At 45.6% G+C, this 13257-nt stretch overlaps 1 protein-coding gene across 5 annotated transcripts in view; it reads left to right on the plus strand.

Annotated features, from left to right (window-relative positions):
* PlexB (plexin B) overlaps positions 1-13257 on the plus strand; it is a 182436-nt gene that overhangs the window by 61944 nt on the left and 107235 nt on the right. Inside the window, exons 1-2 of one of the 5 annotated variants that reach the window (XM_086980862.1) lie at positions 1417-1455; positions 1629-1708. The exons of 3 other annotated variants lie outside the window; for them this stretch is intronic. The gene's annotated coding sequence lies outside the window, so the exon portion shown is untranslated. Of the gene's footprint in view, positions 1-1416; positions 1456-1628; positions 1709-13257 lie in introns of those variants that run through there. One more of the 5 variants, XM_086980863.1, reaches the window with a different exon arrangement.

Here is a 13257-nt window from a genome sequence, read left to right on the forward strand (position 1 = left end):
CTCGTGGAGCCTCGGCGAGATGATCAACGTCGGTCGTAACCTGCAGCGGCGGTCGAGGCTGATCGTTCTAGTTACGCAGTGCCTTTATTCTTTATCGTGATGGACGAAGGACAAACCTAGCCTGAAGGCCATTATGCCTGTGATCAGAACCGTCGCGCTATTTGAGAAGCTCAATGTTGGATCGGACAGGTCGACAAGGTTGGATATCAAACAGAATGACGAGTGTGCAGTTTGTGAGGACTGCAAGGAAATGGAATAATTGTATTTCCTTTCATAATAATTAAATTTTCGTTTATTTTCATTTTAAAGATTCATCTACAAAACGAGGCATTATAGAAACCGTAACGTATCAGTATATTATATGTGTTGCAGACCTGACAATGATTTTCCCAGGGAAAACCGTTGTCAAGCCTTGTTGTGAAAGACAACAAGCTTGTAATGAACCTAGTTCAAGCAGTAGGAGTATTTTGAATGAATAGACTTCCTCGTATTGTAGATTCAAGTAACACATCTGTATAAAGACAATATTACACATGGCTTGTGAAACCGAGTGGATGAGCCAAACAAAAGGTCCCATAAAGTAGAACCTATAAAATCTCTCTTCCTTTTTTAGTATAGAGCTAAATGATTGCGAGACGCGGACCTCCCGAAACTCGGTAAAAATGGCAGTAGGCCTAGTATGGCTCTGTCGCCATCTTGTCGACTTATCTTTCCTTCAAAAGCCCTCTTCCGAGCCTACTACCACATTACGTACGTTCCCTGTCTATACTCAGAGGGTAGTCTTGGCCTTGGGTTTGCAACTAGTCCGCCTATCTCCGCCCCACCAGTGTCGGCAGTGACGGCCTTGATGTGGTCGCTTATCCAGCTCTAAAACGCCCTACTTTTGGCCTTGCTCTTGGCCCTGCACGTTTCTTCCCTCCTCCCTTCTGCGACGCTTAGCCTTACCAGTTGCCCACCAGCATATCCCCAACAACTCGACGAGTCTACTCAACCGCAGCGCCGACAGCAGTCTCCGCTGCTAAAGTGCGGTTTCCCTTATTTGAATTTTATTACCCAGCCACTACGCGGACGGCACCGCGGCATCGAATCTCGAAAGGGACTAGCAACCGTTTTACCACTACCTACCCCAAGCCCCAGCTCCATTTCCTATACCGGTAATTCTTTGGGGAAGCTTTCGGCCTCCGGCGCTTGCTTCATTCAGCGCTAAACGCGGTCCTTCGAAAGCGTCAATCTCACTTTAGCTTTCTCAAGCCGTCGGCAGCTTTTTTTCTCTCTTTCAGGAAAGAATCGAAAAACGAGCTTTGCGCAACTGCACTCAAATCTAGTCGACTTCGTAATAGTAATAGCGGCACTAGGTATTTACGCATCAATCGCCTTACCAGCGCTTTCTTCATTCGTCTGCTATGCGTATGACCTTGATGCTATTACGAGCTGGGCTATTGGATATGATTCTGGGTGTGTGCCTCAGCTATGATGTTGCTGTGGGTGACGAGTTAGGAGAGAAATTTTTGACTTGACCTATTATTGTGTGTTTGCATAATTACTAATAATTTCAATAACTGACCATTCCACGTGCGGCTACAAAAAGTACTAAAAGTTAACAAAGATTATGCTTTCTCACCTTTCAGGTAAGTTTTCTTAAACCTAGACCGCGACCATAGTTACAAGCGACCCTTTCGGGTCTTCCGTCTCAGCGAACGTCGACCTGGTTAGTCGATATTTTTTTTATATATTTATATATTCAGTTAACTTAATGACACAATGAAAGGTTCTACTACAGCGAATTGGGTCTGGTTGCCTTGGAAAGACACGATTGGCCAGCTTGACAGTCTTTAGTAGATGATACAACACGGTGTACAGTATCACTGTCGGAGCAGTCTTGCAACCCATTGTATGATCTTGTTTGCAGTCGAATCAGCTTAACAGCTAAATGTTACTAGCCCTTTGACGCCCAAAACCTCGGTTGGTGCATCTTGTAATCCAATACTACACAGTAAAGATCACTGTTATCCAAGACCCACTCTACAGTGGTTTACTCAAAGACAAAAATTCTTCACTCTGTACTCTGATGACGCTCCATTGACGTCGGTCCTTCAGTACAATTGAGCTACCAACATTTGAATAGGTGCTAGTGCACCAGAACTCGGTAGATGCCAGCCTTTTTGACACGTTTCATCGCATCCGCTCACAGCAAACTTTGCAAGTATTCATACATCCATCCATCCATCCATCCGCGTGGTATCGCGTCGGGTTTTACGTCGTCCATCATCGTCGGACTAAATGTCCCTAAAATTAGTTTACGGTGCTACCCGTACGTTTGACTGCGCCCAAACCCACCGCAAAGAAATAAGCGAGGCCTGATCAGACAAGACTGCTGCCTGCTTGCAGATTAATCATCGGTCGCCGCTATTTTTCAATACGAGAAACACGATGACGAGCATCGCGATGCTCAAGTAACAGCCATCGACAACTCGCGATCTACCCGGGCCCGTCGGAACCGGTCGGCTTTCCTCAGCGAATATCTGTTGGCGCCGCCGGCGATGATGGCAGAAGTGGCTGCCGATCATAAACAAGAGATAGGCTTCGTTGGTAACGGTGTCAACGTCAACAGCAGTTCCGACACTGAACTCCGCTTATCCCGCTGAGACAAAAAGCCTCGGAAGCCCGTTGCTGCTGCTGTCACTATTGAGCAAAGGCAGCCGGAGGGGACAAAAAAAAGACGAGGGGTATGACAAGATAGCAAACAGGCAAGCAAGCAAAGTCAAAGAAATCCTTAAAGGAGACAAGAACAGGGAGCTGGCTGTTCGGCTAAGCCTAACCCTAAACCTGCCTGCGGGCAAGGTCCAGTTATCCACTTGAGAATCGGAAGAGAAAGGGCAAACCATTGCGATGTCTGCAGCCCCCTACATTCTACTACTAAAGATGTGATTGAGGCCACACTGAAGCACAGTACTCTTTGGCTTTAATCCTACCTGTTTCTTAAAATGACGCGCGCCACTACAGTAGATCTCTAGTAAAGCATGACCTGGTCATCATCAGCATCATCGTCCAAAATAAGAGCCTGAAAAATGTGGGCCAAACGATGACGCCGAGGAAATCAAAGATTTATATATGCGGCTTCATATACACATTCATATAGCCATTTATACAGAGCCACATTCATACAGAGGAGAAACTCACTCGGCCACGGTACCTTGGAAGTTTTATAGGACAGCGAAGAGAAGATCTGTTAGAGAAAAATACAGTGGCTTTGCACCATGTGTTAAGGGCGTATCCATACATAAGACACATTGTAGTCATGTGTCTGATATAATAAGACGCGCATATGTGTCTACGAAGCGGAACAAAGAACTAGTGGACGGTTGGCCGTGACGAGTTCCTCTCGCTACAAAAACAACCTGTGCATAGTGCCAGAGGAACCTGAGCTGTGCGAGTACATAGCGCATGAGGTCAACTGAGGGCTGGAACATCTCGGTGGAGGACGTGGTTAGTGTAGCTAACCAACAGGAAGCTAAAAACTACATCGGCTGTCGTCTACAAACCTTTGCCAAAACAACTTCCGTTGGCAGGAAGCGGCAAATAATTGCCATAAACGAGCAGCAGAAGTTCACCTAGCCGTCTACCCCCGAGACCACAATTGCTTTTCTCCCGTGACCGAATCTCTTTGGCCTCTCGGCAGTGTTTGCCGATTTGTAATGGATGCACTCTCCTTCTACACCACTAGCCCCTATACCATCATCCCATCATACTCCACATATTCCTGTGAACAGCCGACACATTCGGCCTTTTCGGCTCGAGAAACGCTTGCAGCATTCGCTTAGTTTTGGTGCTATGCCCTAAGTTCTTACTGCTGTTGCTTCTGTTGATGTGGTGTGGTATAGCTTCACTAGGCTCCGCTACGAAAAGCGATACACAGGACCTTCCGTAGGACCATTTCGGCTACCCCAACGCACGTTGAAAGAATAGGATAAAATTCTGCCTGCTCAGCGTGTTAGGGTGGACATATAGATCTGACAGAAAGATCGCGCAGAATTAAGTTGTTTGTATGCGCTGTTTGTATTACACTTTCAGAGGCCGGGTAACATTAGCAGTCCGGTGACACTGCTTTCTGGTACACTACACGGTGCTCCGGCAGCACCAAGGTGAACCAACGGGGGCTACGTGTACGCTCATACAGTCGTCGCAAGAGAAAATGCCTCGGTTTATCGACGTCGGTGCCCTTTATTGATTGCCCATATTCCGGCGGGCATCTATGGTCTAATATTTGCCCCATAGCTTCTCGCCATTACTTACCTTTCTTCACTGCCGGCCATTTTCATTGTAAACTAACAGGAAAGATCAGCAATAAACACTTGCAGGCTCAGCTTGACGCCATTCAGCGCTGCTCTATCTTGTCAGCTGGGTTGCGATCTCCGAGGCAGTGGCCCCAAATATGGCAGCATTGTAGGGTTGATAGTTGTTAATCATCTCTAGATTCGCATGCGCTGATAATCAATTGTTGTGGTAGCTTGCGGCAACGTACAGTCACCAAGTAACTATCGAGCGATCCCACCGATTTCTCCACCGTGACTCGGCTCTATAGGCCGCTCTCACAGATGGGTAACCTGAGAGGTTGGCTGTATCCGCACGACAAGTTGCTTACTCAAGAATACGTTGGTACACAAGAAGGACAGGTAAACATAGCACGCCAAATAAAAGCTAAAGATACCAGTGAAAAATTTATAGGGATTGCCGGAGATAGCAGCGCAATCCCTTTGACGTTCGACGCTTCGGCAACCGTCTGCCGTCGAACATCTAACCTTTAGCTGCCTAGCGTTTAACATCCAACTGTCACGGTCACCTTCGTCGATCGGTTCTACCACAAACACTGCGTCGTCAGTGGGGTGCTAGCGAAACGCCGGCGTTGTGGCAGAGGGCAGGGGCAAGGCAGTCAACCTCACAGTGGTTGACGATGCCGCAAGTTCTGTTAGAAACTACACTACTATGTCTAGCAAAGTAACGCGATATCAGGATCTAGCTCTAAGGCTACCAGTATCTGTTGACACAGGAGATACTGATTCTTCCTTATGAACACACACACGCTTGTTCACGCATCGATGCTTGTAGTGCAACTGGCTGCGAGCGCAACTGCTAACCCAATACTTAGCAGCGCTTCTGGGGCAGTCGCTGTGGAGCAGCTGCTCTTAATAAAAAGTCTTGCACTAACTTTGTCGTGCCTCGTATTGGCTTCGTCGAAGCTATTCAAGCAGCGGAAGCCACAACCGCTACCGTCGATGGTTCCGTCGAGAAATTTGCATTTGAATCATTGCGCGGCAAACGTTCGCACCCAGCCCGGTCGGTATGTGAATTTTGCTTGCGCAAGAGTACGTGCAACGGCCAGTTTGGTAGCAGTGGTTACGCGCTGTGACAAGGAACCGTTGTCACTGTTGTCTGCGCCTATGGATGTGTATTCTTGCAAAGAACCTATTTAAGCAAATAAGGTTGGTTTTACCGGTTGTTGATTTAGCCGTCGATGGAGACGGAACTTTTCCATCTACTCATCAGCTCGGTATATGTCGAACGATCGAACCGTTTGCTCAGGGCTTCAAGGATGGCGCTAACGCTGTGACGGTGAGTCGTATACTGCTGGCACCAGTCCTAGCTCGGGAGATGCTTCTAATGTTCGTCGATGACCACCTGTCGCTTGGTATTCAGCAATATGCCGCAACTGCACGCTATAGAAGATGCCTTCCTCGTTCTCCCTTTTGTAGCGTTCCGTTCATACGTGAATCATATGACAAAAACAGCTGACGTTTTATTGGCGCAGGTTGTTTTTTGGCTGGATCTCGTTTGGTTCTTTAAACCAGTTTGTTTTTTCCTTACTGTCTTATTGGGACAGAGCTTCATCCTGTCCGAGATGAGCACCACCTAGTGGGAAGAAAAGCCATCAGAAAACGACTTCAGCGTACTCTGATCCCCCGCAAGCCTCAACGATGTTATGACTAACGAAACTAGGCTCTAGGAATAATTGCTGTGTGTATACGTCGCACGTATACGGTACGATATTTACATGGCGCCATTTCTGTGTTCATTATCAAAGTTAATTCTTCCTTAGGGTTGAAGGATGATGTTCGCTAATGGGGCCAATGAAAAGCGCATTTACTGACCTAGCTAGCTAACTTCAATGCTCTTCTATCAATAGTTACGGCTGTTAAGCTTCTTTTGTACAATAATAAAAATATGCGTGTTATTACATTGAAATGTTACTACTAAAGGCCCATACGTAAGTGACATTTTAATACATCGTTTACCTATCCAGTAACCTCCAGGGGCTGCGTCGCTTAACTGTTCATATTTATCCGTTAAGTGCTGTAAACTTACCGGACGTGTTAAGGCTACCCACCAAATGAGCTATGTCTACCGTATGCGGTATGATACATAATAATAACAAACGATAAGCCCTGTCGTGATACTAACGCTGTGGCCACTGCTCCTGTGTAAAAACTGTTTAAGCTCATTGAAAAACAAGCTCTTCGCAGCCAGGAACCGTCTAACTGACGACCGGGTCTAACACCGATCATAGTGCTCGATTTAGCTAACTCGTTTACTCATTCGGCCTGATTGCAACCTAACATAAACACATATAGTGTGTGAGGCGAGTATCAGCTTTCAGTGAATAGCTGATTACAAGAAAATGAATATATCCACGACGTTTTTTTTGTAAGTTGAACTTTGTTGTTTAGAAAACATACACAGACGTAAACGTTTCGGTTTATTCGTTAAACTGTGCTTATTATTAGAGAAACCAGTTGGTAATTTTTTACTGTCAATATGCATCCTCCACACTTGTCAGATAGCCCTAGAGGTCGATCCGAGTCGTTCATAAATTATGGAAGCCAGGCTGTTCTTGGCAATTGTAGGGATTTTGGCAAAGGCTTTGAGAAAAAAACAATTTAAAAAATGCGTAGTCGTAATATTCTTGTTATCTGCCTCCATCACCCGTTGTCGTTCTAGGTTCAATTCTACCTAGGCTCATCGCTTTTATGTATTTTTGAATAGTTTCTTTGCTGGAAACCTGTACTACGAATGCTGGAGGAACAAACTACGAAATCGACCTCCAGAACTTTGCTTCTTTGCCCCTTTTAGACAAAAGGTAGACAGGATAAGGAACAAAAGAACATGGAAAAAAACGAAGTAATACTGTTTTGCGCACTTTCAAAGAATGAGTGGCAGCAAGAATACCACTTACATGTTACTGCTGCGGCAGGCAACTCAGATCTCGGAATCCCCTGCCTGCTGCCTCCGGGGATAGCATTTCCAACGAAACATAGTAGTGACAGGGATACTGAAGTATTACTGCAAAGACTTCGGACGGCCCTCAGATGATGAAGAGGACAGCAGCGAAAGCGTGGTTGGCCCTTCGTCCTGCCATGTCCTGTTTTGCCTTTTGTCGCATAGTGTGGCTGATTGCTTTGCGTCTTACCTGAAAACAGTAAAGGAAAAGGCATTCTCATGGCCTTGTCCTCGTTCTATTGGTTGCCTTGTCTCACCACCCCAAAATGGCTCTTCTACAATCGCCTTCACTTCGCCTGGCTTCCAACTCGTCTCCGTCTAGGGGAATGCTTCGGGATGCGATGCGGTCACAAACGGAGCGCATCCGCTTGCAGAGACGAGGTATCACTCAACACAGTAGACAATAGTATTACTACTATCTTGGGCCTCGAGAAATAATTGACTTAGAACAATCGTACGACAACAATGTGAGGTTGAAACAACGCGTCGGATGCGATGTAGCGCAGTGCCACTCCCATTTTTCGATGGACGACGGAGATGTACAGTCCAATCTTGCCTTTTTGGTATATGAATGCGTTTGCTTCTTTTTATCTACTTCTTCTCCCCTGAGAGAAGGTCTAAAAGGCCAAGGCAGAGGATAGCGCAGGCGGAGTTCGGTCACCCTGTGGGAAATTGCAAGCGGTGATTTTCGCGTACGCGTGTCTAGAAGGCTGCTTTGTCTTGCTGCAGTGACGGCGTGTTTTACCACGCGGTTGGTACTTTTCAGATTGCTTTGAGCTGAGGCAGCAGAGTAGGTCCTGTAGATTTAAAGAAAAAGGCTAGTATAATACCGTCCTGAGATGTAAACGACCAAAGGAATCGTGCATAACTTCGGACGAACTGTTACACATCTATCTTAAGAACGCTTCATCAGCGACTCAGCATGTCCTTACCCCCCCCCCCCCCCCGGCCGTAGCTCTATGCTCTTTCTGCCACCCGTAGCAGCAGCTATTACGTTGTCCTCCAAACTCTAGTGATGCGACCTAAGTATCATAAACCAAGGCCACATAGCTTCACAACCTTGCACACTTGTACATAGTCCAGCGTTATAGCAGTAGAAGCGGCACTGGGGCACAACGGCCAAACTCCGCGCCATCATCGGTAGCACTATCAGCTATATCCCTTCTTTCCTTTGCACTGCCAACAAAGAACGAAGAAAGTCAAGACGAGGACGGTCCCAGGTTCCGACAACTTCGCTATAACCGAATAGGTGGTTATTGGCGGAAAAAATAAAGAATTTTGTTGGCACAAAGCCACATTTCGAGGAGCACAAGGAGATGAGTGCTGAGGCCGTTTGCCTTGGTGTATCATGAGTCCTGAGATAGTTGCCAAGGACAACGGCCAGCAGTTTCGAGCCTACTAATCGTTCTTTTTGCTCTGCGCTGCTTAGTGGTGCCCCGTCTTTATGGTATCCATGATTCTACCCGGACAGCAGCATCTGAGCGGGTTGTGGCGGCCTCTAGACCCATAGTGGGCTGTTGATCGTTGGTAGGTTGCTTGCGAAAAATATGACAGGGGTCAATGCGAACAAGCATGACATCAACTGCTAGGCCTCATTACCGATCACGTCTTTGTTGATAAAACGTTGCTTGTCTACTCTATGATAAGAGTAGCCGAACCAAGTGGCCAGCAAGGCTTTGCAAAGAGCATCGAGGGTGTCAAGAAAATAGGAAGCAAACTGGGACGATAATCGCGTCCCAAAAGCCAACGCCAGAAATAAAGGGTAAGACAATACTGAAACCCAACGAACAATCTAGCATTCGGAAACAAGTGAAGATCAAAAAATGGAACAAGAAAAATCCGAGGTCTGAGGTATCGTATTGCTATCTGTCAGAAAACCAGATGACGAAAGCTTGAACAATCATCGACCGGACAGCAACAGACAACGATGAGAAACACAATCATGTGCTATTATTGCTTTTCTTCCTATTATCGTTGGATGTGGCATGTTGTCTAAACATATGTCAACAGCAATAACTGCTGGTTTTCCGCTAGATCAGCGGAAAAGCGCGTTGGAGGTGAGGAAAGCGTCTACATTATTTAGACATCTAACAAACTAAAGTGAAAATGCTGAATCAGGTGTCTTTCCCAACTCGTGTATTCGGCTGCTAGGGGACTCTATTGGGTCTACGAAGAGTTCACTGCCGACGGCGTTTGCCTCATTGTCTCCATTGGGTTTAAGTGCTCATGTGCTTTAAATCTTCAAGTCTTTACGCTATCATCCGATTTCACAAGAAAGAACATATATGAAAAAAACGTACGTTTTATGATAAATCCCGTAAAGTCACGTTTTTAACGGAGTTCATCCACATCCCTGGTTTCAGGCCTTTTTGGTTATACCCGGTTAAATTCATGCACGCATTCGTACAACGACGATTCCGGAGTCTAGAAAAGAATACCTCTGAAAAATCAGGAACTTCCCGCAACCACAGACTGGTAAACTAGTGGCCCTTGTGTATTAGTAGTTACTGGCCTGCGTTCCGTTATGTATATATATGCCCGTTGCCTGAGCGATGTAGGTGTGGAGATGGACCAGCTGCCCCTTTCATAGGTATACTAATTAATTATGTGCGATTTCAAAGTATAGTTTTTTTGATAAAAATTTACTGAACGATCTGGGCGGGGCATTGCCATACGTTGCTCTATGACCGAAATGTAAGGCCTACCCAGCAACGTATCAAGAACCGATAACTAGAGCAGCTAAAACAAGCTGATATTTAACTCAAAATATCGAGCACCATGTTTGAATTATTAGCTTCTATTTGTTCCTATGTGCATCTTATTTCTTCAGTCTTTCACTACGAGGAATATATAGACAATGCAAATTGACCACCGTCAGTGAAACCCAGGTCATCAACCATCTTCTATGGTACTTACTTTTTTAAAGGAAATGGATCAGCTTTATCATATTACCATCGGATGAAGCATGAGACGGCTTTTTATCTTGTTAAAAGAATTCATATGCGAATTAGCTCAAACAGAGAAACAGTCATGCAAGGGACCGGGCTCAGCGCCCAGTTTGGAACAAGTTCCAGTAACTGGTGACGTGGTATAACGGCGATTTTAGAATTAACTTTTGTTATGGCTAAAAACAAAAAATGAATTTATTGCTGTAAGTATACGGAAGCGGATATCATGTCCTATTGTAGGTCGTCTATATTGTGCTACTGCGAATGGAAATGAGTGCTTCATGTGGCCCAAAGGACCTTGTTAGTTCTAGGTTGGGACCTGCCAAACACTGAAAAATTTCCGTCGACCAAAACTTCCAGCAAAGTGGCCAAGGAATGAAAAAAAAAAGACACAAAAATGCAATTAAAGTAGATCAAATTAATTGAACTACTTCGTAAGGTATATCCATATAACATGGACGATATAGTGCAAGAAAAAAGATTCTTCTTTTTTTGTAACATGTATATAAAAAAAGTGTTTCACAGATCACTTTTTTTTTTAACTCTAACTACGCTATCTACCACAACATACTTTCACCGTAAGTTAAACTTCTTAGCGGAAATTTTGGAATTTCTAGGCACGTTTACGAACTCTTAGATAATGCTCATGCGTCTAAAACGATTCATGCCGCCAGTACTGAACTTGAAACATTTATTTGGTTATTTCTCACCTACGGGTCGCACTGAAAGGCGAGCTTCTGAAATATGTCCGTTAATTCATTTTTACTGAATTTATCACCATCTACTCACGGTTATTTTCCTCAGTTAGCTTCTTAGTGAGACCTGAATATCATCATATCCACCCTCAGCACAAGCAGATATGGCAATTGTTCAATAAATACATCAGCTAGATATCTATCAATGCCTGCATTCATCTGCCTTCACCGAGTAGTTGCAGCAATGGGTCAGCTTTGAGCACTTTGATTATAATATGGCGTTACTGCCGTATTCAGGTTACCATCGTGAGGTCTGCTGGTTCTATGGGCATCGTTGCCTTCGCAAGTAAAGGAATCGACGTCGGGTTGATATTGTATTCTCCGCCACTCTATATGTACTAGCTCTTCCTTATCCCTGCCTCCCCCGGTCCCGCAACTATCCGCTCATCCTCCTGATCCGAATGTGCCTCCGGCACAGCAGACAACAGACAACTGAGAGAATGCCAGGAATTTCCAGCGGTTTCCGACCTGGGGCCTGACGATTCTCCGTTCTTTCTCCCGTAGCTTGATGGGCGACAGATGCGCCGTTTACTACCGTTATGCCAGCTGCTGCTGCTGCCGCCGTATCACACCACAACTAAAAGCAGATGTCTTGCGAGCTCTTAGACCGCTACCTTTTCCTGAGCCACTGTCAGCCACGATTTTCTTGAATGTTTCTGCCACTCGTGCATTCACTGCGTAGCGTTCTATTTCGTGGATGTATTGATTCGATCATACTGTCCCATTTTGCCCTGCTCATTCCTTCATAGAACTTGCCGAAACCTAGATGGCCTAATCGATGCTGTCTGAAAAGAGGCTTACGGGGCAGAAACTAGTTAGTCTGCGCGTCCACTAACATTGGAGCATTTGGCTATGGTCGAACTTCAATATCGTAGCACAGTGTTCTTTCGTTTATTCGTGCGATAATGCAGCTTCCATGTCCTATACTGCTTTTTTTTTCGGTCTACACGAACGCTACCACTCCTTTACACGACATTTATCCCTACCGACAGCGCCATCAAGACGTCAGTGCTTCGTTTGATTTCGCTAGCGAAATGACGGGCCGAGGAACTGCCTCGTTTGTGTCGCATTCGGCATACTTACTAAGCGATCACTGCGGTGCATCTTTATGGGCGTTTTTACAGATGAAAGCAGAATACTTCTCGTTACCGATGCTACCACGACGACAGTGATGATGACCTTGTTGATGTTTATGATTTTCATCATTTTGATGACAGCCACGACGAAAACGACGCTACAGAAGAAAGAAGCAAGCTAACGCAACGGACCAATTATAATTATCCTTGCGTTCAGCTTCCTGAAGGAAAAATGGAGCTGCTGTTGTTGATACTGCCGATCGAGTCATTACTACTTTGTGGCCGCGTGAGCTCGTCATCGCTTACCGTTGGACCCTGCTTTAGGACGAAGATTTGACCCAATGATATGAACAAGATCGGTTGATTTCGTGAAGTAAGTTTCGGCGGCCGGTGCCGCCGCTCGAAGGAGCCACATGCCAGAGCTTTGTGTGATTAGGAAAGCATGTTTAGACGAAAAAACAGACGCACACAGATATACACGACAGATGATCTGTAAGCATGAGTCGTGCAAAAATGTCGTCATCTTCTTACGTACCTTGTTGGCTGTTGTCCACAAGTAGGACTTACTGGGGCAACAGCAAGGCCGGCTTCTTATCTCATTTTCGCGCTCGTCAGATGAGCCCACAGACCGGCGAAGAGAAAGGACGTTAACTTTAAACATGAAACCATGAGGACTTGGACGGATAGTGGGGGGGCAGAGCAAAGCGTGTCAAGAAGATCAGAAACAAGGTCATTGCTACATATCTGTGATCCGGCTTCTAGCAGCAGTAATTCGCACAGGAATAACCGTCGCGCCTATAAATCGCATTGCTGGTGCTACAAGATTTCGCTGCTACGCCTACTTCTTTCGCCACGACCGTGTTGCGTCGATTCATGCTCTTTTTTTTTTCAGCTTCCTCTCGGTAGTTTCTTGGCGGTTGTATAATCCTCTGGCACTAAGAATCAATGCATGGAATCGGCGCGACTTAAAAAACTTCATTGGTTTCGCTGAATGGGTTGTTAGTTAAGGAAGCAACGAAGTAGCGGAGCGCTTGCGATTGGTAACTTCGAAGACCTATGTACATAATTCGCAATACTGTAAGTTAGCTGGATTTAGTTCTCCTTCTTCTTGTATTGCTAATTTGTTCAACTATGGGTAGACATGGTTTTACCTCGTTGTTACTTTGGACTAGTGAGGTGTAATGCTCCGCTGCAGCCATCGCGGCT

The sequence above is a fragment of the Varroa destructor genome, unplaced genomic scaffold (assembly GCF_002443255.2).
Source record: "Varroa destructor unplaced genomic scaffold, Vdes_3.0 BEIS01000002.1, whole genome shotgun sequence".
Classification (NCBI taxonomy): Eukaryota; Metazoa; Arthropoda; class Arachnida; order Mesostigmata; family Varroidae; genus Varroa; species Varroa destructor.